We start from the raw sequence: 25,212 nt of genomic DNA, 5'->3' as shown, positions 1-25,212 counted from the left end.
GTGTAACATTTATTAAACTTTTAAATTATGAATGTACAAACTCAGTAAAATAGGTATTCATCGTTTTATTTTACTGTGTCATTCATTTGGTATGCATCAACAATAGAAATAAACTTTTCGAAACCCTCAATCGTGTTCTCTCAAATATATTTCTACTACGTTTTTGGTTTAGTCACTGTACATATGGGTGACCATTTTAAGTATTCTGTCGAGCTGAAGGGATTGGTATATGACACTCGAAAAATGCACGTCTCTATAGCTGCACATAAAAAGAGTTTCGCAACTCACATAAATTTACAACTCAAAACAGCTGAACTCGATATCGAAACAGACAGGAAATTTATTTTCACCTGTTAACAGATGTAACATTCTGTCATCACCCAAGGAATCACGGCATGCTTGAATTTATGTCAAGTGTGTGTTTAGTTTTTTTTTCTAATGTCGTTTTCGTTTTTAAATTGCTCTACACTGGTGTAGCGAAAGCTGCACTGAAACCGTTCGTTTTTACCGATTGCACTACACCAGTGCTACACTTTTTCTGCACCGATACCACTGGTGTAGCACTCATCAAAAGTTTGGTGTAGCTCTGTGCAATGGAATCGTTTATTGTAGTCAATGGTTACTGTTTATGTTTTCGTCATTTTTGTTCGTTTATTCATGCATCAGTGTAGCACTGCACCGGTGTAGTGCAAACTAAAAACGAAAACGCCAGAAGAATGTAGTTAATAATAGTTCTAGAGTGTTATCATGAAGTTTTATCTTCGACTTGTCAGTTCATAGTGGTTCGAACTAAGCCACTAGTGTAACATAGCAGTTCAGGTTAAGCTACGAAAAGACGTTAAGTTCAATTAGACTTGCTCGATAATTTTGCGAAACAATTAAACTTTAGACAGTATTCGAGTCATGTAGGAAGATTTAGGAGTTTGATACTAATCACGTTTTTTGTAGCTGCTTGGAAATGTCAATATATAAATACGGTTGAAGTTATTAGAAAACCAAATCTGGAATGGTTTTGTAATTCTCTCAATGTGTCAAATGGCTCATGAAATAGACAATATAATAAATAATACAAATATAAGGCAACAAACACACAATATTCACACGCAATGATTTTAATGAAATTTACTTGTTTGGTGTTAAGCAAAAATGCATGAATACTTAATACATGAAAACACTTTTTTTACTTTCTAAAACTATTAATTTTTTGCAGAGATCACAGAGTGCCTATAACTAGAGAGACGAATTCTCATCCGTAATGTTGGCATCAATTCAAAACATTTAATCCGAAATGTTGGCAGTGTAGTTAGCTCGTTTGCAACTGAAAGCTATCATTCCAAACGAACAGCTGTCGTCACTTTGGTTATAGGCACTCTACACAAAATGCGTCTGATCGGGTAATAACTGTCAATGAAAAAAAACTTGTAATGATGCTTTGCTCATATTACTCATACTATCATAAATATTATCGTAGAAAAAAATTAAAATAAAATTGTTCATTGAATAGAAACGAGAAACGGGAGTTCAGCATTTTGGAATCTTCTGGCCATCCTAGTAGACTGTTATAGAGTTTATAAAACTCTCCGTCCTAAATGAAATGAACTGACTTAACTCAAATTTATTCTCTACAACAAGTAATTTACAACTCGGAACTCAGCATATTTTTGCACAAATTACATTTTAAATATTTTAAGGCTACATATCAACAGCTAAAATAGAATCCCACCGAACATTTCGTTCGTTCTCTATTTTTTTTATTTAAAAGATATTTTATTCAAGCCTATTTGCGTACAAGCTTTATGTGGCCGATTTAGCTGGATCTCGTTGTCACCCTTTTTATAGGGACATTATTATTGTCTTTAGCGAATTGAATTGCATCCAACTCTTTAAAGAACTTGATATAAACAACATTATTCGTCTTATTGCATTGCAGTAAATGCACACGTTTAATGTCAAGATGCATTTGCTCCTTAAGAAAACCTTCAAGTTCTCGTATCGAAGGTCGAATTTTGCACTGTCTGAAGTCAACAACAATTGTATTCTTTAGTGTCGGCGGTAGCTTTTGTTCGTTTGGTTCACTCATTTCGAGGTCGTTCTATTGTTCACTACACAATACTGTACTTGGTTTCTTCTGTCCCGAACGTAAGCGGTTTTGTTTTATCGACTGACTTGGATGAGATGAGAAAGCGAACTCCGTTCTCCATTTGTAACTCTGAGGTTGCCAAATTGATATCAAATTTGTAAATTGGAAAAAATATGCAGGTTCGAACCTTTCGGAGGTTAGTACATTATGCTACGTTATAATTTTACAATTAATTCGTTTACCTTTTTTCCTAAATATGTATTCCTCTGCAATTAACTAATCTCGAATGACGAACCATAAATCTCCTTACATGTGCACTGCACATGGTTGGTGGAATTCATAATCCAGTAGAAAAAAATCTCTTCCCGATGAATGATAGGAATGAAGTGATCCATGACTGTGTATGGAAATAATTCTTACCTGCGAAACGACACCTAAAACCTGTTTCAATCCACCTAGTGGTGTAATGATGCCTTTCTCATATCAATCGTACTATCATTGAAAGAATAACCGAAACCGTCTAATTATGAAAACTATTAATTGGAGAAGATTTGAGGTCGATTTAGAATCTTTTTTACGGCTTTTCGCCCTTTTCAGTGATGGTAGAATTTTTTTCACACTTTACCCTATATTTCCGGATCCGGAAGTCGGATTCGAATGAAATTCAGGAATTACGTATGAGACCATAGGATCTTTCATTTGAACCTTAGTTTTGAAAAGTTAGAAAACATATTTTCATTTTTTTGCACATTTTACCCCATAACTCCGGAACCGGAAGTCGGATCCAAATAATATTCAGGAATTTTGTATGGGACCACAAGACCTTTGAATCTAAGTTTGTAAAAATCCGAGAAAAATTAGTGCGAAAAAACGTTACATACACACATACGCACATACACACATACACACACAGAGATATTTTGCGTACTCGATGAACTGAGTCGAATGATATATGACACTCGGCCTCGGTTCAAAAGTCGGTTTTCACAATGATTGCATAACCTTTCTATATGAGAAAAGCAAAAAGGGTAATATTATACAAAATTGTCCATTGAAGATCCATTCACAGGTTAACTTTCTTCTGTGCTTAAGGCACATAACAGAGTTGTATTTTTTCACTTTTCTTCTTTAACTCAGTATTCCATAACAGTTCATGTCGAATTGTTATGCCACCTAGCAGTCCAACATATATCGCTAAGTAAACGTCACTGCACTTCGATGGAAAACAAAAAGTATTCTGTGAATAGCACAAACTGTACGTCTACTTAGCGATTTATGTTGGACTGCTAGGTGGCATAACAGTTCAACAGATACTGTTAAGCACTGATGAGTCAAAGACGTGAGATTAAATACAAAGAAAATACAATTGTATTTTATTTTACTTTTCGTCTTTGATTTATCAGTGCATTAGCAATCTATGTTGAACTATTAAGGCTGAGTTTTGTGCTAAGTACACATGACTATTTTATTTTAATTTACATTTTTACGAACCCCACAATAGATTATTTGCGTTGTTTTTTCCTATGACGGTAATTTTGATAAAAGAATTTTTTTATTCAAATCAGAATTGAGACATGATTATTTATATTATCTATTGATCCGATCCAGATGGAATAACCTGTATGATGCCACAGTCGAATTTCAAGGAAAAGTTTACTGAAACTACATGAATTTATAACGAAGAACTCAAAAACATATGTTGAGTAAAGAAACTCTGAATTATCTTAAGGAAACTCCAAAACATTACTGTTTGTTCTCAGGTAGTGATAATCTCGCTATCTTGAAGCTTTGCCATGAATCCTCAGTTTTTCAAAATCGCAAACGTCTTTATGACGAACGGTAGAAAAGAAATTGTGGTTCTCAGTAGATTGGTTAAAACTAACAATTTTACAGAGTGAAGAAAGTTTGTACGATTGAACTGGGGTGCATTTATTTTGGTGAATTTCTACATCCTATTTCAATCGTTTACCTTTTTCGAATTTGTGTTTCGTTAAGTAATACTTAGCAGAAGATGGCTTCACTTCATATCAAGACAATTAAAATCTTTTGAGTTGGATTAATTTCGAAGTAAAAGTTCTTCTAAATCTAAAAAATAATTAAATGACTACGAAGACAATCTAATCATTTTTCCTCCTCTCACCACCATCGTAGACGAACGTAGACTTTCATGAACATGAGAAAAATGATTTCTTCTGGCAAAGTGGGGATTGCACAGCGCTTATCTACGTGTACCCTTATGTAGCCCGAGTGGGCCGAAGTGGAACAAACAATTTTTTTAATCGTTTTGAACAATTCCCTAACGTAAGGAATATTAAGATAAAAAATACTGTTTAGTTGGGTTATAAGTCACTCAAGACAGTGCAAATTTTCATACGCAATAACTGTCTCATTTTTAATGTGAAAACAATCATTAAAGTAAAATGTTCTCACTTCCCCTCACAAATGGAAAAACTCACTTGTTGGCGCTCGAGTATTTCAATGTTGACTAAAGAAAGGCTGCTATGCCATCATCTTGATTATTTTTGAAGCTCTACAGAGAGGGAGGTCGGGTTTACCCCAACTTACCTAAGTTATTGTCACTGTAATATCACTGGAATCAGGACGAATAATTTTTTTTAGGAGAACATTGAGAGTTTTGGATTTTACAAATTAACAACGTCTTTCGAAGCAGGGGAAAATGTTTGAAACAATTCTATGAGACGAAAATGTTGAAGCACATGAAACAAGCTCAACGTATCGTATATTTATAAAACTTTAATTTTAAATCTATTTATTGTTTTCAATTTATCTCTGACGGAAGTTTTTCTAAACAAAATCACATTGTCTACTTTCGATCTATTTCAACACCTGTGTGCTTTGAACGAGATGACGTTTTGTGTTACCATTTCGCTGTTTCATCAGCTTGAAGCGGTTTTAGTTGAAATTGTGATGTGTTTGTGGCAGTAAATATGACATAAAAGTCATTCAATTTCTGACTGTTATACCGCAGAAAGCTGAACTCGTTAATTGACTAAACTAACACGGTGTGAATCGAATGCTGTGCTTGTTTTCGAAACCAACTGAAACGACTTGTTTTGGTTACAAATCATCATGAAACAGTCTGCCCTGCAACTCCGCGAATGATTTACAAAATACGATCATTCCTCTCTCTCTCTCTCGCTTTGGCTCGTGTGCCAAGGCGAAAGGTGGTGTTTATTTGTAGATGTCAGCTGTTTCCACTTCCCCGGAAGCTTCGGGGATGAGCACATTGCCATAGGAAAAGAAGCCAAATGCAACAAGCACTGCGGTCGTTGCAACAGTTTGCATGCCAAAACGAACTATCGTGTCGCATGCGGTTCCACTTTACATACTACCGGGAATCGACCAGCCACCCTACTAAACCAATAGACTGCGACACAAAGGAAACAAGGGGGGGTCGCATCGGATAACCTGGTATAGACAGACAAACAGTCCCGACTAGTCTGACGCCTTCCGATTGCAGACTGTGAGAGATAGTTTGTTTATTTCTCTTTTTCATTTATTGCAAAACGTGTTTTTGAGTTTCGCTTAGGCGATGAAATTCACAGGAAGTAAACAATAATAGGATTGGAAAAACGATCCACCCGCAGAGAGTAGGAAAGAACTCGTACACAAAAACTCGTAACTCGATATGATTGGAAGTTGATTGGAAAAAATGTTAACATAATAAGGAATACACGCTGCCAACGGGGGCCAGCAAAGAAAAGTTACATCACCTCTCGGTGTGACGGAAAACGTGAAAGTTTCGTTGAGCTCGAGCCTTTGGCCAAGATTTCATTGGTTTGGGAAAATTGCACTGATTTTCCGACGATAAACGGTCGTTCCGCTTGAAGCAATGGAGCTTATTCTTCTCCAGATACCATAAGGGTTTCCAAGGATACGGGCATCCGATCTGTTGCCGAACAAAGCAATTGTATTCAAAAGAAAGAGTTGTCTGAGAAAATGATTGCGTTGCGCAACATGGAAAACAGATACAACTGTTGGTTGTTTGCCAAACTGGTTGAAGATGCTCGAGCTTTATATATATATATATATATATATATTCGTCAAGTGGTTGTAGACGACATGAATTATATTAAGGCGTTGGATTCACTTGTCTTATATGGGTGTTATGATTGAGTTGTGATTTATGCTATTTGTAGAAATGCTGAGATAAGAGTTCTAATTTATTTTTTTGTATATCTTGTTGTCGAAAAAGAAAGCTTCTAGTGTGAAAATGCTTGAATTCGATTTTTACAGATTGAATCTTAACCGATTGCCTTCGGGTGAGTTTTTAATAGTGTCCATTTGAACACATGTTTGAAGAAAAACAATGTTCTCACACGTTAAGGAGATGTGTTTAGACAAACGTGCCGTATCAATAGGGCAGTAGATACCGAAAACGGTTCGTTTTTAAATAAGATCAACAAATAATTGTAACTAGTCATCAACTACACATTTTGAGAAGTGAATTGATTGGAAAACAAATCGGGTTCGTTCAAAACCAAATAAACTTTCGACCGACATCTAACGAGAAGAAAGTTGAAAACAATATAAAATTGAATTAGCGGAACTTACGAAAATAGGCTGGTCGCCTTCTTTAGGGTAATCTTCCTCAAAATGCAGAACTTTGCTTCCACCGGTACTGTTGATCTTGGATGATGATCACAAATAACATTAGTCTTTAGTCTTTAGTCTTCAGTCTTTAGTCTTTAGTCTTTAGTCTTTAGTCTTTAGTCTTTAGTCTTTAGTCTTTAGTCTTTAGTCTTTAGTCTTTAGTCTTTAGTCTTTAGTCTTTAGTCTTTAGTCTTTAGTCTTTAGTCTTTAGTCTTTAGTCTTTAGTCTTTAGTCTTTAGTCTTTAGTCTTTAGTCTTTAGTCTTTAGTCTTTAGTCTTTAGTCTTTAGTCTTTAGTCTTTAGTCTTTAGTCTTTAGTCTTTAGTCTTTAGTCTTTAGTCTTTAGTCTTTAGTCTTTAGTCTTTAGTCTTTAGTCTTTAGTCTTTAGTCTTTAGTCTTTAGTCTTTAGTCTTTAGTCTCTAGTCTTTAGTCTTTAGTCTTTAGTCTTTAGTCTTTAGTCTTTAGTCTTTAGTCTTTAGTCTTTAGTCTTTAGTCTTTAGTCTTTAGTCTTTAGTCTTTAGTCTTTAGTCTTTAGTCTTTAGTCTTTAGTCTTTAGTCTTTAGTCTTTAGTCTTTAGTCTTTAGTCTTTAGTCTTTAGTCTTTAGTCTTTAGTCTTTAGTCTTTAGTCTTTAGTCTTTAGTCTTTAGTCTTTAGTCTTTAGTCTTTAGTCTTTAGTCTTTAGTCTTTAGTCTTTAGTCTTTAGTCTTTAGTCTTTAGTCTTTAGTCTTTAGTCTTTAGTCTTTAGTCTTTAGTCTTTAGTCTTTAGTCTTTAGTCTTTAGTCTTTAGTCTTTAGTCTTTAGTCTTTAGTCTTTAGTCTTTAGTCTTTAGTCTTTAGTCTTTAGTCTTTAGTCTTTAGTCTTTAGTCTTTAGTCTTTAGTCTTTAGTCTTTAGTCTTTAGTCTTTAGTCTTTAGTCTTTAGTCTTTAGTCTTTAGTCTTTAGTCTTTAGTCTTTAGTCTTTAGTCTTTAGTCTTTAGTCTTTAGTCTTTAGTCTTTAGTCTTTAGTCTTTAGTCTTTAGTCTTTAGTCTTTAGTCTTTAGTCTTTAGTCTTTTGAATTAATCCCCTCTGTAGTATCACTGGCATCTGTTTACTGTCTAAATCGTAACTAATCACATACAAAGTTATGAAACGACGACTTAGGCGTCATGCACAAATTACGTTACATAACATTTTTTTAAAAATCAACTCCCCCTCTTCGCCATGTCACAATCAGTCACAAATTTTAAAATCCCTCTAAATAATTTCGTAACAAATTTCATCACCCACACCCTCATTTATTTTCGATGACATTTTAATTCTATTTTATTCGATGTTTATCTCAACAATGTTCACATCATAAGGAATATATAACATTTTGTAGAGCTTGAAAGCTGTATATTCAAATTAATTTTCAAGTTGCTATTTTCGAAACTTTCTTGATCATCTACGAAAAATTATATATGTTGTTGACTTTAGGCAGTGCTAAGTTTGAACTTAAATACACAAACTTGAAACTTTGCTTAAGGAACAAATGCTTTAAAGCTTTGCTTAGAGAACAACAACTTTGCTTCAATTGAACGAAACGAATAATGATATGTGCATTCAATTCCATAATGAGTGTAAAGCAATTGAATTCACTGAAAAAATCGCAACGTGACTATGTGGCGAATGAAAATATCAAAGCTGCAATAGATAAATTAGAATAACCTGATGGGTTCAACAAAATATATTTGTATCTGGGTTCTTTAAATTCTACTTCAACATTGTTCAACTGGGGAGAAGTTTCGAATTCGTCCATGTAACAAAATATTTTCCACACGAAACCAAATCTCTAGTAAATCTGCTTTCTAACAAAACTTTTCCATGTGCCATTTTTTCCCGCTTCATTCCAGCTCCAAACCAACAAACAGCGACAACAACGACGATCACTTCACGCCATCTGTTGGAACAAACGGAGAAAAGTCAGCTATAGGAAACAAAAAAAGCGGAGAACCCGCGGCCAGACCGCTCGTGATTCTACCTGCACTCACTACCAGAACTGAAAAGTAACACGTTCCGTTTAGCGAACCCATTCCGAGCGGGTAGAGTGGAAAACTGAGTGAATTGAATGGGAAAAAGTGCAACCAGGAAGACCATCATCTATTGAAGCTGTGCGGTGCGGAAACCCGTGTAAGATTCTGTGAAAATATTCCGCCGAGCCTCGTCCCGTTTCTGTTGCGCTGTGCGGGAAAACAGGGAAAGCGGAAATTCTACAAACAGTTGCAACCTACCGGCGACCGAGTTATCTGATCGCTGAAGTGTTCATATATGTAACAATTTCTAGAGCATCGAGGACGAAACGACAATTGCATCCTTGCCTGCACTCGGCAGTCGACGGTGAAAGTTTTGAATTCCGGGTACACGGCAAAACGAATCCTCATCCGTGGATAAATTGTGGTACAGGCAAGTTCTGAAAACGTCGACTACGGAAAGTCGACAGCCAGTCAGTTTGTGTGTGAGTGTGCAATGTAATGTGGGCAGAGTAGTTCTGCGAAGAAGATATGGCGGGAAAACCAATGCCGAGTCGTTGAAGGAACCGGTAATCATCAACTCACAGAGAAACGGATTTGAAATGTATGAGCAGATGAAAGTTTAAGTGCAAAAGTTTTTCTCTTCCATTTATCTAGCAGCTTCCTGCTGAATCGGTGAATGTATTTTTTGTGTAATGTGAATGTTAATCACTCCTGCCCATTCTGGTTCTGTCCGAATGCTGAACTTACTTGTACTGGGCATCGGCAGTCGTGGTAGCAGCAGCAGCAGCCTTGTGCATTTTTAATCTTCCGAGTAAACATCATAAATATAGACAGAGTCTCCAACCCCGGAGCTATCGAGGAAAAGGAGAAATCGGTGTGTTTGTGTGCGGTAGCTGGCAGATTCCGAAACAGATCGGTCTTTAGCTAAACCCGTCGTATTGGGACGGGGTCGTCATGTCGGTTGCACAGTGAAATCGTTTATCAGACGAAAAGCTTGAAAGACTCGAAACCGAACTGTGAATGTGTGCTGATTCGCGACTGGTGCTAAAAGAACTCATTAAATAAAGAACGAGGTAAGTTGCTGATAAGAGCTACAAAAAAGTTTTTTTTATTGCTTTACCATTACGATCCGAAATGCTATGAACATTGGCGTGGGTAGGTTGTTCGATTGGGGTCCGAGTTACCATGTTTGCTATGTTAAAACTTGCGAACAACATGCAAGATATCACGAATTTGGCCAGAATGAAGTAAACTGCTACGCCACTTTCCGAATGCCAGATAACTACTCCTCCACTTTCATTCGAGTCGATTGATACCTCGATTAACGGTAGCCCGTAGCTTAGCAAATCCGTTCGAACAGGAGGGTGCAAGAATTATGCAAGCTGTTCCCGGTTCTGGCCCAGTTTGTCGGATAGATTTACAACGATGATAAATTTATTTGCTCAAACACCCGATGCGAAAAGTTAGGTATTGGGAAGTTAGAGTAACGTTCCAGTTGGGGAATTAAAGCTATTATAACTTGTCTCGAATGGGTGAACGTTGCTGATGGGTGGCAGTAAATTCTGGTTAAACGAACCGAGAATCGCTCAGCTGGCTCTGTAATCGGATCAATACTTTAGCTGTGCTCTCAGCGGTTGTGAAATGAGCAAACGTCAATATTTGAGTTGGAGATTTAGGCTAGACGTATAAAGATTACTTCAAACTTAAATATTTCCCAGGTTTATTCTGTTGGATGCCGATTCCTTAATGTATGGAGATTTCTATTGTGGTAGTGACTAAATTCCAGTAATGATGCATTTCATCAAAACAAAACTCTTGACATTTTTGAATATGTGATAAAGTTTAAAATACTTTCGAGGAAGCAGTTTGTGAGTGAACTCGAATTCAGTCTGTGGGCTCAGTGAGACAGTTTCAAATTAATCTATACTACGAAAAACAGAAAATTATAATACATCTTCTTGTTAGCCTAACTACACAAGTATTGGGAAAGTATGCTATTTAGAACATCTTACACACTTACAACTAATTCTCAAACTCGACATAATGAAATGTCTAATTAACTCGGTACGCGAAATTTTAGTCATTGCTTAGTAATCGTAATGCGCTTTTCTGACTTTGGTTAAAAATATTAGATACTTTCGATAGATACAGTTTTTTGCTGAAGTTTGATCAAATAATTCATTTGGTATGGTGTGATGAGCAAGTCGATGCTTTTCACACAGCTTGTCTGGATTCAGTACTAATCCACGCACATAGGGTAACGGCTCCCTACTTCATCTGAGCTCCTAAATCCATTTCATTTCTTCATCTCATAACTTTCAACATGAATCATATGTTTCAACGTACCCGAATGAAAGTGGGAAATATTTTAAAATGTTCATTTCAGTTTTTGTCACACTTTCTCATTAAAAAACTGCTTGAAAATTATTCAGCGATCGTTTTTTTCCATTAAAAAATAAATTCATTTTCCAATTAAGGAAACATTTTCGTCTCAAGTTTTACAGTTCGTCATGTGTCTGAACATTTACTAATCGATTCGTCTCAAAAAGTGATCACTATTTCACATAATTACACCACTAATCAATGTTGGATGACTTCATAATTAGCAATATACCAATTTTTACTTGTTTAATCAACGATTGAAAATTTCTAAAGGTACCCGCTAGACAATAAAAACCTTCATAACAGTTCGGCTGAAAAGTTCGTATCGTTTAATATAAACACACATTTTTTTGCCAAAATTCGTTTTTATTATTCAACATGATTGCCATCAGAGGCGATACAGCGATTATAGCGATCTTCCAACTTTTCGATACCATTTTTGTAGTACGATTTGTCCTTTGCTTCAAAATAGGCCTCAGTTTCAGCGATTACCTCTTCATTGCTTCTAAATTTTTTACCAGCGAGCATTCTCTTGAGGTCTGAGAACAGGAAAAAGTCACTGGGGGGCAAATCTGGAGAATACGGTAGATGAGGGAGCAATTCGAAGCCCAATTCGTTCAATTTCAGCATGGTTTTCATCGACTTGTGACACGGTGCATTGTCTTGATGAAACAAAACTTTTTTCTTCTTCAAATGAGTACGTTTTTTTTGAAATTTCGTCCTTCAAACGCTCTTATAACGCTATATAATAGTCACTGTTGATGGTTTTTCCCTTTTCAAGGTAGTCGATGAAAATTATACCATGCGAATCCCAAAATACAGACGCCATAACCTTACCGGCCGATTGTTGAGTCTTTCCACGCTTTGGGTTCGGTTCATCGCGTGCAGTCCACTCAGCTGATTGTCGATTGGACTCCGGAGTGAAGTGATGGAGCCATGTTTCGTCCATTGTTATATATCGACGAAAAAAATCGGTTTTATTTCGATATAACAGCTCTAAACACTGCTCAGAATCATCAATTCGTTGTTGTTTTTGATCGATTGTGAGCTCACGCGGCACCCATTTTGCACAAAGCTTTCTCATATCCAAATATTCGTGAATGATATGTCCAACACGTTCCTTTGATATCTTTAGGGTGTCAGCTATCTCGATCAACTTCACTTTACGGTCATTGAAAATCATTTTGTGGATTTTTTTCACGGTTTCATCGGTAACAGCCTCTTTTGGACGTCCACTGCGTTCATCGTCTTCGGTGCTTATATGACCAGTACGAAATTTTGCAAACCACTTACGAATTGTTGCTTCGCCCGGTGCAGAGTCTGGAAAGCACTCATCAAGCCATTTTTTGGTATCGGCGACACTTTTTTTCATCAAAAAGTAGTGTTTCATCAACACACGAAATTCCTTTTTTTCCATTTTTTTTTCACAATAACAAAAGTAGCTTCACTCAAAATGCAATATCTCACAAACTAATAATCAGACAGCTGTCAAATTTATACACGTATCTTTTGAAGTTTGGTACTAACTGAAAAAGGTATGGATTTAATTCTAGCGGCGCGCTCTCATAGAAACGATACGAACTTTTCAGCCGATCTGTTAAATATAAGATGAAAGTTTGCATTCAATTCACTTGATTTCACTTTGTTTTCATCTTATTTCGTATCGCAAGGTTGTCAGGTTTTCTCATGATGCTATGAAAAAAATTCTTTTCTTCTTTATATCAATAAGTGTTTTTTCTGATATACATCAGTTTGAATATATTTTTGATGTTTATGTTTCAATATAACTGTTTCGAATATCACTAGAAAGTGCGTGTTACGTACTAATGAAATGACCATTATTGCAAATCTAGTAGCACTGGTTTCATACTGATATATGTCAGCAGAACGCTGTTAAGTGTGTGTTTCATTGACTGTGCATCTGATAATTTAATATTTTTAAAAGGGCCAATCCAGATTAAAATAATTAAAAAGGAAGCTAAACGAAAACGACCCAATAATTTTTGAAAGTCGAATTGATTCTAAACTGATTCTGAAAATGTCGTGTGTTGTCTGACATGTGGCGAAAAAGGGCCGAATTTTATTTTAGACCTGAGAGTGTATTATTTTGTTTTGATTGCCATCGCAATTGATATTTAGTAGGATAAGACCAAAGATAGAATGGATAAAAATCCATTGAGATGAGATTAGGAACAGAGTAGTGAACATTTCAGAAGTGTTTTTTGTAGTTTTTTTTTATATAAGATTACTTTCCAAGAAATATGAATCGATTCTAAATGTGGAGCAAGACGAGTTTTAATATTTTGATTAAACCTCTTTGTTAGGTTACCCAACAATAGCATTTTTATTCATTTTTGCTTGGTTACTGATAACCTCATAAGTCGTAGCTTATTGCTGGACAATTTTGACAAACTAACAACAATTTTACTATTAAAACTACAAGGATTAGTCCCATGGGGTTGTTTGAGCTATTGATGTGTAACAAGGCAACCAAAATTTATAATGATATTTTCAACCAAACAGTTCAACCAATCGCCATGCTTTTGAATTCGAATATTCTATTACATGCAGGTTTTTGACGTAGGACTACGTCTTTCTTTACTATGATCACCTGGGTGCATTTTCAAAATTACATCACACGAAAGTGTAACAGATTTGATTTTTCCCTGATTGAGTATTTTCACTAATTCTTTCACGAACCCGGCATTATTCAACTGGTGAATATGAGGTTCCATTTCTCATTCAAGCCTTAACGCAGAAGAAACAACAACTAGTTCTTCTATGAGCATATCTGATGCTCGACATTTGCAGTGTGAGTTTCGCTTCAAACAAAAGTGATTGCATCATCTTGCTGGAAGTCTGAAATATGGCTAATTTTGATGTCCCATAGAGCATTTTGATAGTTTCTTTCACTGAAATATTGAGATAAATGAAACATGGAAATATATGAGCGATTGCGTCATCATCCAGCTGCTGGTCGTTCGCATTCGAGAAAAATACACCGAAATGTGAGCAACACAGAAAAATCAATTGATCGGCCATTCTTAAGGTTTTCCAAAGGACTATTAGAATTATTTTTTTTTCAAATATGCAAATCGGTAGTAAAAAGAATCCGTTTAGAAAAAATGTAATGAAATAATCAGTATAGTGAATCGATCACAGTGCGGACTGCGCATTAAATGAATGCAAATAAAACCAACATTCAGTTGCTTTGAGTTCAACAAAAATGTACCGAGCAGTGTTTAATATGGGAACAAATTTCACAATATAGCACCTTTAGCGACTAGAAATGAATCCCAAATAACATAACAGTTTCATATCGAAAATCTTTCATGAAGCAACTTTCCAAATGCTTTAGTTTTGAAAATCTAAATGGGCGGAACTTAAAGCAGTTATTTTGAAGATATTAAAGAAATGTAGCCAATCGTTTAGTTTTATCTTTGTAAAGGATTGGTTAAAGCTTGAACATGTCTCAAAACATGCAGAAAAAATACGACGCCGCAAAGGCCAATAGGAAGCGCGATAACGAAAGTCCGCATAATTCGTCGAGGCACGCCATGTCAATTGCGGAGCGCCAAAGAGAGAATCAAATACAAACGCAATCTTTTGAAACCGAATGATCCTCTTCAATACTACAAATCTCAAACGGTATTAAATCAAGTGCTATCTATACACATCTCGAATGGTTATGTCTCTGGGATTCCCTATTCTAAGTTTTTTATATGCGTTAGTTACGCACCTTTTTTTACGAGGATTTTCGAAGCTACGGGATTTTTATGCGGATTTCCGAAGTTACGCGGTACGTATCCCTCGTGTAAAAATAGACCTCAGTGTATTGAGAACCAACGTCGAAGATGCAAACCCAGACTCTAATTGCCTTGATTCGTGTTTGTTTTGTAACCGACGAAATTACACCAATAGCCCAAACATATGCAATTATACCTTCGTACATACTAGCGTATCGGATTTCGATAATTAAGCTTCTCTTCGCCAAGCTTGTATTCAAGTTTTGCAGACATGCAGCTATTTTTATAGCGTTCAGTTCTCTACCATTACTACCATCCTGTGATTTCGATAATTAATCGAGTTCGTATTTAAATTAGAAAACAAAACACCTAAAATTTACCCTGGAATATTTGCATTTCTCAGGTGAAAACGACATACCAAAGCGTTTCAAGCATACTCTCATGACACAAGATCAAAGATCACCAATTAAAGCTTCAAATCGTTTCATATCGCTTTGTGTCGGGAACGGGTCATTTCGCCGAAAGTCGTTTCGCCGAAAGCTCATTTCACCGAATTGAGCATTTCACCGAAAGGGTAGTTTCGAATACATCATATTATTATTTTTCGTCTTATCATGTCTTTTGAATAATTGATGTGGCGCCACTACATAGCCAAAGCCAAGATGGCAGTGTTGGCCGCCGACCCGCCGTCGGAAGCAGCGGCCTCTTGCATACAAACCTGTAACCGCCTCGTTTACCCGTTCTACTCAAAGTTAGGTTTCTTTGCTTTAGTTGTTCACTTAGTAAACGGAAAATATCACATACATTTACTTGATAGGTACACCTATGCAATTGCTTTGATGCTTAGTAGCTGATAGTTAACAAGTTTTCTTGGGAACCCCGTTGTGATGTTTATGAATCAATCTTTATTCAAGAGTACAAGAATCAATCTCTATTCCAGATGTAGGACAAGAAAATGGGCGTTAACGCTATTGTCTTTCATTTGTCTTTATTTTAAATCAATTAAAATTACGATATTAGAACAATTGCAGGATTCGGAGCAATGATCCTTTCGGCGAAATGGCATTCGGCGAAATGACCCTGATCCCTTTGTGTCTTGATGTCTAGCAGTTACCTTCCTCTGACATGTTACATGTGATTACTGAAACGTTGGCTATAATTTCGCTCATATTTATATATTCACGTGTTTCGCTTTTGCATCAACTGACCAATCAGAGCGATGCTTCCCAGCTGATAGATCGCATACTCCTGCAAAACCATCGTCTCCATAAGGGAAAGCCAGTAAGCCAGCATAGCATCTTAGATTTGTAGCTGACAAAATAGGACACTGCTCACAATTAATCAAAATTTCAATCATATATAATTGACAATACGTGGCTTGATACATTCAAATCGAAACTTAAAAATATTTTCAATCAAATGGTGAAATAATATTAATAGTTGATACAAAATTAACTGACCTGTAAGTAGTGAAAGCCTGACCACATTTCTGCGTATACTTTTTCTTGAGTTTCTAATTAGGGGTATACAGAAAACAAAGATGTGTTCCACATCAATATCTGCAATAATTGACATTGCTCTATTTTAGCACTGGAAAGGTTCTCAGTAACGATATATTTTGCCGATATGATTATCGAGAACTCGGTGGTGAAATCAAGGCACTAGTTTTGGAAAGATTCAGCAAAAAGATATGTGTGTAGTTAAAGCATTATAGGAATAAACGGTGGAAGAGATTCTGGACAACTGTAAATGAATGTCATTGGCATTGGTATTCAAATGCACGGTATAAGCTAGGGGTTCCTAAACAATGCTGGCCCCAAATTTAGAAAATCTATTTCCAGTTATCAACGAGAACACGTCTTACTTTTACATGAGGTACTGTAATATGCACTTTACAAGAATGGGCAAAACATCATGCATCAATACATATTCAACAAGAAACTGATTTTGATTTTATTATATATAAGAATAATCGATCAAGAACAATTCCTATTTTTTTGTTCATTGTATTTGGCTTTCGTAAGCTCCGCGCTTTTGGATGTGATTATGTAGTGCCGCGAATATTGAGAGGGTCCTTTTCACCGAGCTATCAGCTGTATGAAAATAATACGTACTACGTACAGGTCATCGGAAGGATAGTTTTGTTACCTAGCTGGGAGCACGAAGTACCGTCGAGAAATTGTGGTTTGGTACAATTGATTTATAGAAATGAGTTTCCTTGTGCTAAGTCAAAACTGCTTAGTTAAACTAGTAGCGTGCCCTATTTTTATAGCACATCATAACAAGGGGGGCTGCAATTGCATAGCTATGGAAAAGGTGAAATAATTCTTTACTTATTTTTGAGAGTCGAGTACTAGAAAAGGGGAAGGTAGGCCTCTATAAATGGAGGCCCGTCAGCGGTGACCACTCTTGCTAATTCTCTACAAAGCGCAACAATTGAGCAATCAACATGAACTTTTGAATGTTTATCAAAATGGTGTGAAAGGGAAGACTCTCATGGCTTGCAATACATATTCATTGGCAAACTGGCAACTTCACTTCAAATATTTTCCGAGTATATATTTTCTTCACAACTATAGGTACCTTTTTCTAGTTTAACTAAACCGATACGAATTTATTGTAACATTTTAAAGTATGCCAATATTATACTCGTGTACAAGGAAAATCCGAAGGCACTGAATTGATTTCAATTCGAAATAAATCAACTGCTTCCGGTCTAGGGCAATCCTTCTGCTGTATGGTTCTGCTTGAGGATATGGTTCGCGAACAATTCAACCGTGATCGAGTACCCAGATTAGACCGCACATTCTGCCGATGCCAATGAGTGGGTTTTTTTGGGGCAATCGAGTCAATTGTAGTGTAAGGACCGTAATTCAATTTCAAGGAAATCCAATCCTCAGCACAAAATTTCTCGGAACCGTTCATTCGTGAGAGGGTGAAATGCGAGTTGAGAAATCAAATTTCCGGCGATTTGCAGAAAGACACAACGACCGATAGTGGCTTTCTTGAAGTGCGGTGTCTGACTTTTACTGCCAGACAATGACAAAGGCATGGCAAGCTTCTGCAGGCGTGCTGTACCGTAGGATTTGATTTTGTTTGTTTATTTTTCTTGTCGCAAAATGCGATATCAATATCATAATACGGTTCCTTCATGAGGGGGGACGGCAATGGTGGAACTATTCATGTGAAAAATATCGGTCTCACGCGTAAAGTTTCAAGTGAGTTCATACACCCTGCGTCGGGAGCTGCAAATCGATTTATAGGAGTTTCTTTCCGGGAAATTTAGCTTGCCTAGGAGGAATCGCAATGCGATTCCTGGTGCGTACTCGGGTAAACAAAATTTATGGCCCTTGGCCGAGATACGGTTTCCGACATACGCTGGGAGGGTTGCAGTGATTCATATTAGTTTTCGCAGAATTGAATTAGTGATGAGTCACTATATTATTTAGTTTGACGAAGTTTATGAAGCATGGATCACTCTCGACAGAGTAGGATCTAGAGGAAACTGCCGGGCTGCCAGACTTACCAAAAAAATCTGCAGTTCGACCGACAAGTCCTGAAAATTGATATAATTTAATTCGTTATGACATTAAGTTATCGTTAGCTTAGGTTAACTTTCAATCGATTCCCAACGAAAGACAGATAGGAAACCGCTAGATGATAAGATGAAATTTTCTAAAAAAGAAAATGTTTTCTTCCGAGACAGGGCTCGAACTTGGGAGCCTTCTCCAATCGCTGGAACTATTAGAACATTTTAACTATCGTCGGATGCGAGTAAATACCTCTAAGAGAAGTGTCGTACATTCACAATTATCATTGCCGATGCACATCTGTTTTCAATCTTGCACGTGTGTCCTCATCAGAAGCTATACCCAATGACAGTGACAATGAATTTATGTTTTTATTGTCCAGCTGATAAAGGCATATGGCATGTCTTCTTTCAGTCATACTCTAGAACGGAGTATTTAATTTGTTTTTACAAAACAAATTAACACTCTGCTTCTAGGCCAAACATACTCATGAAGTCGGAAAAACGAATCTCATTTTATAATTTTGAAACCAAACTAATGCACAGATCTCTTGCTTGCAATATTATCCAATGTTTGAACTAGATTCAGAGTCCAAGATTACGACTTCTGGTTCACGGATATTCTTTGAAAACTATTGCAATAAAGGGAAATTTTTAAAACAAATATGATGATTAGATACCAAAACATCGATTTATAACATCTACTCATCAAATCTGTTTTGAAAATACCCATACTCAGGAGTATCGAATAATTGGAACATCTAAGTTTTCATTCTGCGGATTTCGAAACGACCTCAAACATCGTTTGTCGGCAAAAAATTATAAATATATCGGAAGTCGTTATCTTGGATTTAAGAATGACCTTGTTTTTCTGCATCCATTCTCATAAAATTTGTTCGAAAAATACCCATTTCCTTATGATTTTCAAGTAATATCAATAAACCGAAAGTTGGCATCTGGGATTTTGAAGCGAGCTGAAACTTCATTTTCACCACATACTTATCGTTCCGAAAATGTCCATATGGGTTTACACAATTTTTTTACGAACCGAATTCCAAATAACGTTAACTTACTTTTTCAACGAACAAAATCCCAAATAACGTTAGCTTTCAAACATCGCCAAGCTTAAAATTGAAAGAGATGACGATGAAATCCCTTCAGAATGGAAAACAAGACGGGAGGATAATGTCAGAAACATAACTGGATGATGTTAATAAGAATAAAACTAATATGCTTTTTCACACATCCAAGTTTCGACAATAGCATGTACTAATTGATTGATTTCTTCAAAAATTCTTGAGAAATAGTAAAATATGATACATAGTTGGAATCAGTTTGGTGAAGCATTGTCATCATGCCAAAAATTTTGATCTGTAACAAAGAATGGACAATTTCGGATTAGGTGAGAATATCAATTATAAGAGGTGCAGTTTGGTTGTAAATTGAATGGCTAAATTAACCGTCTTAAACAATATGCACAGATATGTCTCCCTCATATTAGTCAATTAAAAACACTTATGGTTTATAGTGTCTGTTTTACTAGCAAACGAAACATATCGTAAGTCCACTGCATTCAACCACTGAAAATATTCCGTATCTCAGTGTCATCGTATACTTGATGATCTCAGCTGATATGTGGTAGCAACAGCGATACTTTCGATCTCGAACACAATATGTTGAAGATAAATGAAATCTTCGATTGACTTTAAATTGTTTGTTTTTGTCTTGTTAAGACGGAGAGTCCGTCAATTTGGAGTTAGTTGTTATTATCTCATACAACTGAAATCATTCTCTTAAACTGCTGACCATATTTCCGATGATACGGAGAAAAAATTATGTTGCTGCGTTGAATACAACAAGAGATATTCGCGATTAAGTTCTACCCATTCTTGTACAGAGTAAATTTTGAAAATGCGCCTTATGGTAAAGTAAGTCGTATTCACGACAAAACAAAAAGCGAAACGTAAAAAATAACTAAAAATTTTGTATCCACTCACGACTACGACTTCATTTGTAATTGCTGTTGTCCTTAGTTTCTAGAGACAAATATGATAACCATTATGGGATTCCTGTTTAGAAATTTGACCAGGGAAAAATGTTATTGAATGTGGTGACTAGATTTTGTGAGTGATTTGATGGAAAACAAAACTTATAGTTTACTGTAACAACTCGCATCGAAGAACAGAAACGATGATTTACAGAGTATATTCAAGAAGGTTTTAATATTTAGTCAAGATTATATGAATTTTTTTTTCGGAAGAGATAGCACACATGATTTATTCTGAAAAGTTTATGTTTGTACGGTTTTACCATAATCTAATTTTGATCAAAATATTATGAGTAAATTATGTTCTTAAAGATGGCATAACGCATAACGTTCATAAACATAGGTTGAAATAAAAGGTCTTACTGTCCCATAGACTGTTATAGAATTTTATTCAGATCGGACTTCCCGTTCCGGAATTACTGGGTAGAGTTTTTTGAAGAATACCACTGTAATGTTTTTAAGAATATTAGTTATATAAAAAAGAGATGCGCGTCTTAAGGTGAAATGTAGCGTCATAAAATGCGCGCAAAATTTTATCCGCTTCAGTTGAACGAACCGTCGCACAAAGCATACCAAGAAAAACGGACACATAGAAACAAGAACTTTTTTCAATGATTGAGCGCAGTGGGTTTACCTGTCGTTATATTGGCTTGTAAAAAAGACTGGACGTAATGGATTTTTGAATCCTTCACACATTAAATATATGCTAATTCAATCGTTATTGTTAGTGATTATTCTTACACTAGAGCTATAAATCATGAGTAATTATGAATGACTAACATGAGGCTATATGTATATGTATTGACCAACTTACTAACCATGTATATGTCTGAGTTTAGTAGCAAGCATGGATTCTCCTCCAAAAGAACGATTGAAGACGAGATAACATTCAAGTATTTTCGATATCTTTACCAGTCGTTCACCAGGCCCTTCCCGCCGATGAGATAGAATTTACGTAAAAGTATTTACTTAACTCGCATGATAGAGCGCGGTCGAATTTACTTATCGAATACATTCAATGCCAATATATTCCATTCTAATTGACTTTCATTATCATCTTCAAATAAGTAGAAAGTATTATTTCTGTTGTGTCAATAGGATCGTAGCACTAGCCATGTAATCGAAGCTATGCTATGAGTCGGCTGCGAAGTCTGTTAAAACAGAAAGGCCAAATTTCTCAAAAGGAATGTAATTCCAAGACTTCCACACCCAGACATTTTCCTGGTGTGGATTCAGTATTCTCCCAATACGGTTCCGCCACTCCTTGTCTGCGAAGTTAGTTGAAACAAATGGTCATATTCAACAATAAATCTAATACCACCACCTTTCAATGCATTGAACTCAACAGAATTGGACATTATTAGCATTATAAATGACAGTTACTTAGAAAATAAACGATTTCTTACAATACCTATTTTATTGTAATCAACTAGTTTTTATTTCAACACAAAACCCAATGGTGCATAAATTTGCGTCATTATTTTATATCTATTTTTTGCTCACGATATAATGCCACCGTGCCCACCGTGCATTTCTCACACCACCTCAATACGAAACAGCAGCGCGCAAGCAATAAAAAAATGCGGAAAAGTTTATGTAAACTTTTTCAAATCTCGGTTGTTTTAGCTAATATTTTATAATTTTGAGTTGCATTTTCAGATTCTTCGTGAAATTCTGCTACAAACACTACTTTTCAGTTCTAAAATCATCCCCGTGGAACGGAACAGTAACCGTTTATACATTTCAAAAACCAATTACGGCTCGCCAAAGCAAAATTTCAAAATTCTAAGAATACTTAGTTATGATAAAGGCTATAGCAGGATAAGCATGTGAAATCTGCCCCCAAAGGGAATTCATATTGTTATATCACATTCGAAAGGTCATAGACTGGAAACAATTTTCTCAAAGTTTCCACCCTTTAACTGCCATATTGACGGAGCTAGGGTGGTTCTATTGATTTTTATTTTATTTGATTTTTGAAGAAACTGCTTCTTCGAAAAATTTGAAAAAAATCAGGCATGTTTAAGGCATTATGGGGATGCTTTACAATTTTTTTCAAAATTTTTGAAGATGTATTTCTTTTATTAAAAAATACTAGAAAATTTTGAAATATATTTTTTCCCTCTTCCAATTTTTGCACCACCCTGGATTTTTTAGTGATAAATAAAGAATTTTTGGACATGTTAAAATGGTATGTTTTCATATTTTTTAAAAATGTGGACGACCAAAATATTTAATTTTTTCTAAAAAATCAATAACAGTCGACCATGCGTTCCCATCAAATTCTGAGAGAAGGAAACGCATGGTGCTTTATCCTAGCAGTTTCTAGTAGTAGTCGACCATGCGTTCCCATAAAGTTCTCTTAAAACGGAAACGCATGGTGCTTTGTTCTAGTAGTTTATGATGCAACTCAAGCGCAGGGCTTAGAAATCAAAGTTACGAAAAGAAGGAAATGAGTATCAACCTTTGCATAATACATACACGATCATACTTCGGGTACAACCTAGAAAGCTACAAAGCGAGAACTTACTGGTATGTGGTTATATATGAATGGTAGTAATATATGAACGTTGCGAGTATCACACATATGCAGTTCGGTTACGACAGTCAAGAACTAGAGCGAGTGACTGTATATAATTCGATGATTCGATAGTGTTTCATGAAATGGTCAAATCGTTTTGCACTGTTGGGTCTCGTACAACGCGGTTTTCTTATTGCCAGCTCTGTACATTTCACTAAATACATAGCGAGTTGAAACAGCAGTGAATTTAATTTTTTCTTTTTTATATTGGTGTCAAACAAAAGTGGCCACTGATGAAGGTTGGAATCGATTTCTTAGAATTGTTTTTCCATAAATACGTTTATTTCTTAAGGCAATTTACATAAGTTGTTCTTCGCCGTAGCATCACTTTTACATAGAATTCTTATCCTAATATAATACTAATATAGTCACATCAATTTGAGTTTAATAAAGCATATTCCTCTTACTTTTTAAATATCATATTATTTAAACCAAACGATGAACTGTTTAAATGATGAAATTTTAAAATAAGCTGAAATTTTTATACATTTTGTGGTTGATTTCATAACCCACTTGGAGTTTTTTTTTATCAGCACATCATTTTTAATAAAATTTTGCTATTGGAACTAATGGACGCAGTAGGAGTCAGAACTAAGATTCAAAAGGGTCAATTATTAAATTGAAACTTCAATTGTCTTTATGAAATGATTAAGAAGTTTTATGTAAGAAAGGTCACGAAAAAATTTCTGTAAATTATTGACTGTATTTTTCATTTAAATAGGAAATGGGATAAAAATGTTATAAAAATACATTGCTGTTTCAATGCAAACATTTTCTCTCTGATTCTTTTCGTTTATTCTATAGAATTATCATCGTCACTTGGTAGCTGTTCTGATTTAAGCATTTCTGACAATATTTTCGCCGGTCTCACAATTCTGGATAAAAACCGAGCATAAGGAAAGGTAGTGAATAATGGTGGCCTCGTGTGAACAGCAACCAACAGTTCTATTGCCAATAACGCATTCACAGCAACGGCGCTGGATTCCCAAATATCCAGTCGAATTTGTAGTGTACTCGATATAGTACTTGTAAGCTTTTAAAAATGAGACTTATTACCGGCCCGAATAGCTTTTTTGTGATCTGTGTGTCTCAATTGGGTCATCTCGTGATAAAGCTTTAAATCCAAAATTACTTGGCAGAACATCCTTTTCAAAAGCTTCTGTTCCAGAGCTACTATATTCCGATACTTGTTGCACTCGTTCCAATCCAAGGATTGATAATATTATCTTATTAGAACTTCCCGTTCGCAATTTGAACAAAAATACGAATAAATCTTTCTCATTTACACCAGCATATCACGAATCTCAATGATATTTGACCATATTAAACCTGTAAAAACCTGGAAGCGTTCCTCTGAGAGTGAAAATCACTTACTGATTTAATTATGTTTTCTCAGATATTTTCTGGAAAATATGGAGCTTTCTACACAATATACCCAAAAATTAAAGAGATCGATTCAGCGAATCAAGTTTTTTAATAGACATGGTCGATAAATGTTTGATTTGAAATTATGCAAAGGTTATAACTCAAGAATGAAAAATAACGCATCACTATTTTTTTATATCTGTTGTTGTTTCAAATTTTAGAATAAATAAAAAAATATACAGCGCTCTCAGTCTACAAACCATGAAAACCATCATAAAGATATTCGATTGAAGTTTTCAAACACAAAACTCCAACTTTATCTTTATTATACATTTTTCCAGAAAACTGTACACATCCCTCGATAACATATCTTTATGATAACTTTTGACACTGTAATTCTTTCTTTACATCCATCAGCAACACGTAAAAAACTGACACTCGCTCTAGTTCTTGACTGCCATAACCGAATTTCATATGTGTGATACTCGCGACGTTCATGTATTACTACCATTCATATATGAACCACATACCAGTAAGTTCTCGCATTGTAGCTTTCTAGGTTGTACCCGAAGTATGATCGTGTATGTATTATGCAAAGGTTGATACTCAATTCCTTCTTTTCGTTACTTTGATTTCTAAGCCTTGCGCTTGAGTTGCATCATGAACTACTAGAACAAAGCACTCCCTTTTGAGAGAACTTTATGGGAACGCATGGTCGACTACTGCTAGAAACTGCTAAGATAAAGCACCATGCGTTTCCTTCTCTCAGAATTCGATGGGGACGCATGGTCGACTGTTATTAATTTTTTAGAAAAAATCAAATATTTTGGTCGTCCACATTTTTAAAAAATATGGAAACATACCATTTTAACATGTCCA

At 35.6% G+C, this 25,212-nt stretch overlaps 1 protein-coding gene across 1 annotated transcript in view; it reads left to right on the top strand.

Annotated features, from left to right (window-relative positions):
- LOC131429619 (netrin receptor unc-5-like) overlaps positions 1 to 25,212 on the top strand; it is a 330,312-nt gene that overhangs the window by 4,454 nt on the left and 300,646 nt on the right. The window contains exon 2 of the mRNA XM_058593852.1: positions 8,564 to 9,756. The gene's annotated coding sequence lies outside the window, so the exon portion shown is untranslated. The remainder of the gene's footprint in view (positions 1 to 8,563; positions 9,757 to 25,212) is intronic.

This window comes from Malaya genurostris, chromosome 2, assembly GCF_030247185.1.
Source record: "Malaya genurostris strain Urasoe2022 chromosome 2, Malgen_1.1, whole genome shotgun sequence".
Lineage (NCBI taxonomy): Eukaryota > Metazoa > Arthropoda > Insecta > Diptera > Culicidae > Malaya > Malaya genurostris.
The sequence above is the reverse complement of the archived record's forward strand: the minus strand, read 5'-3'. Positions and strand labels throughout refer to the sequence as shown.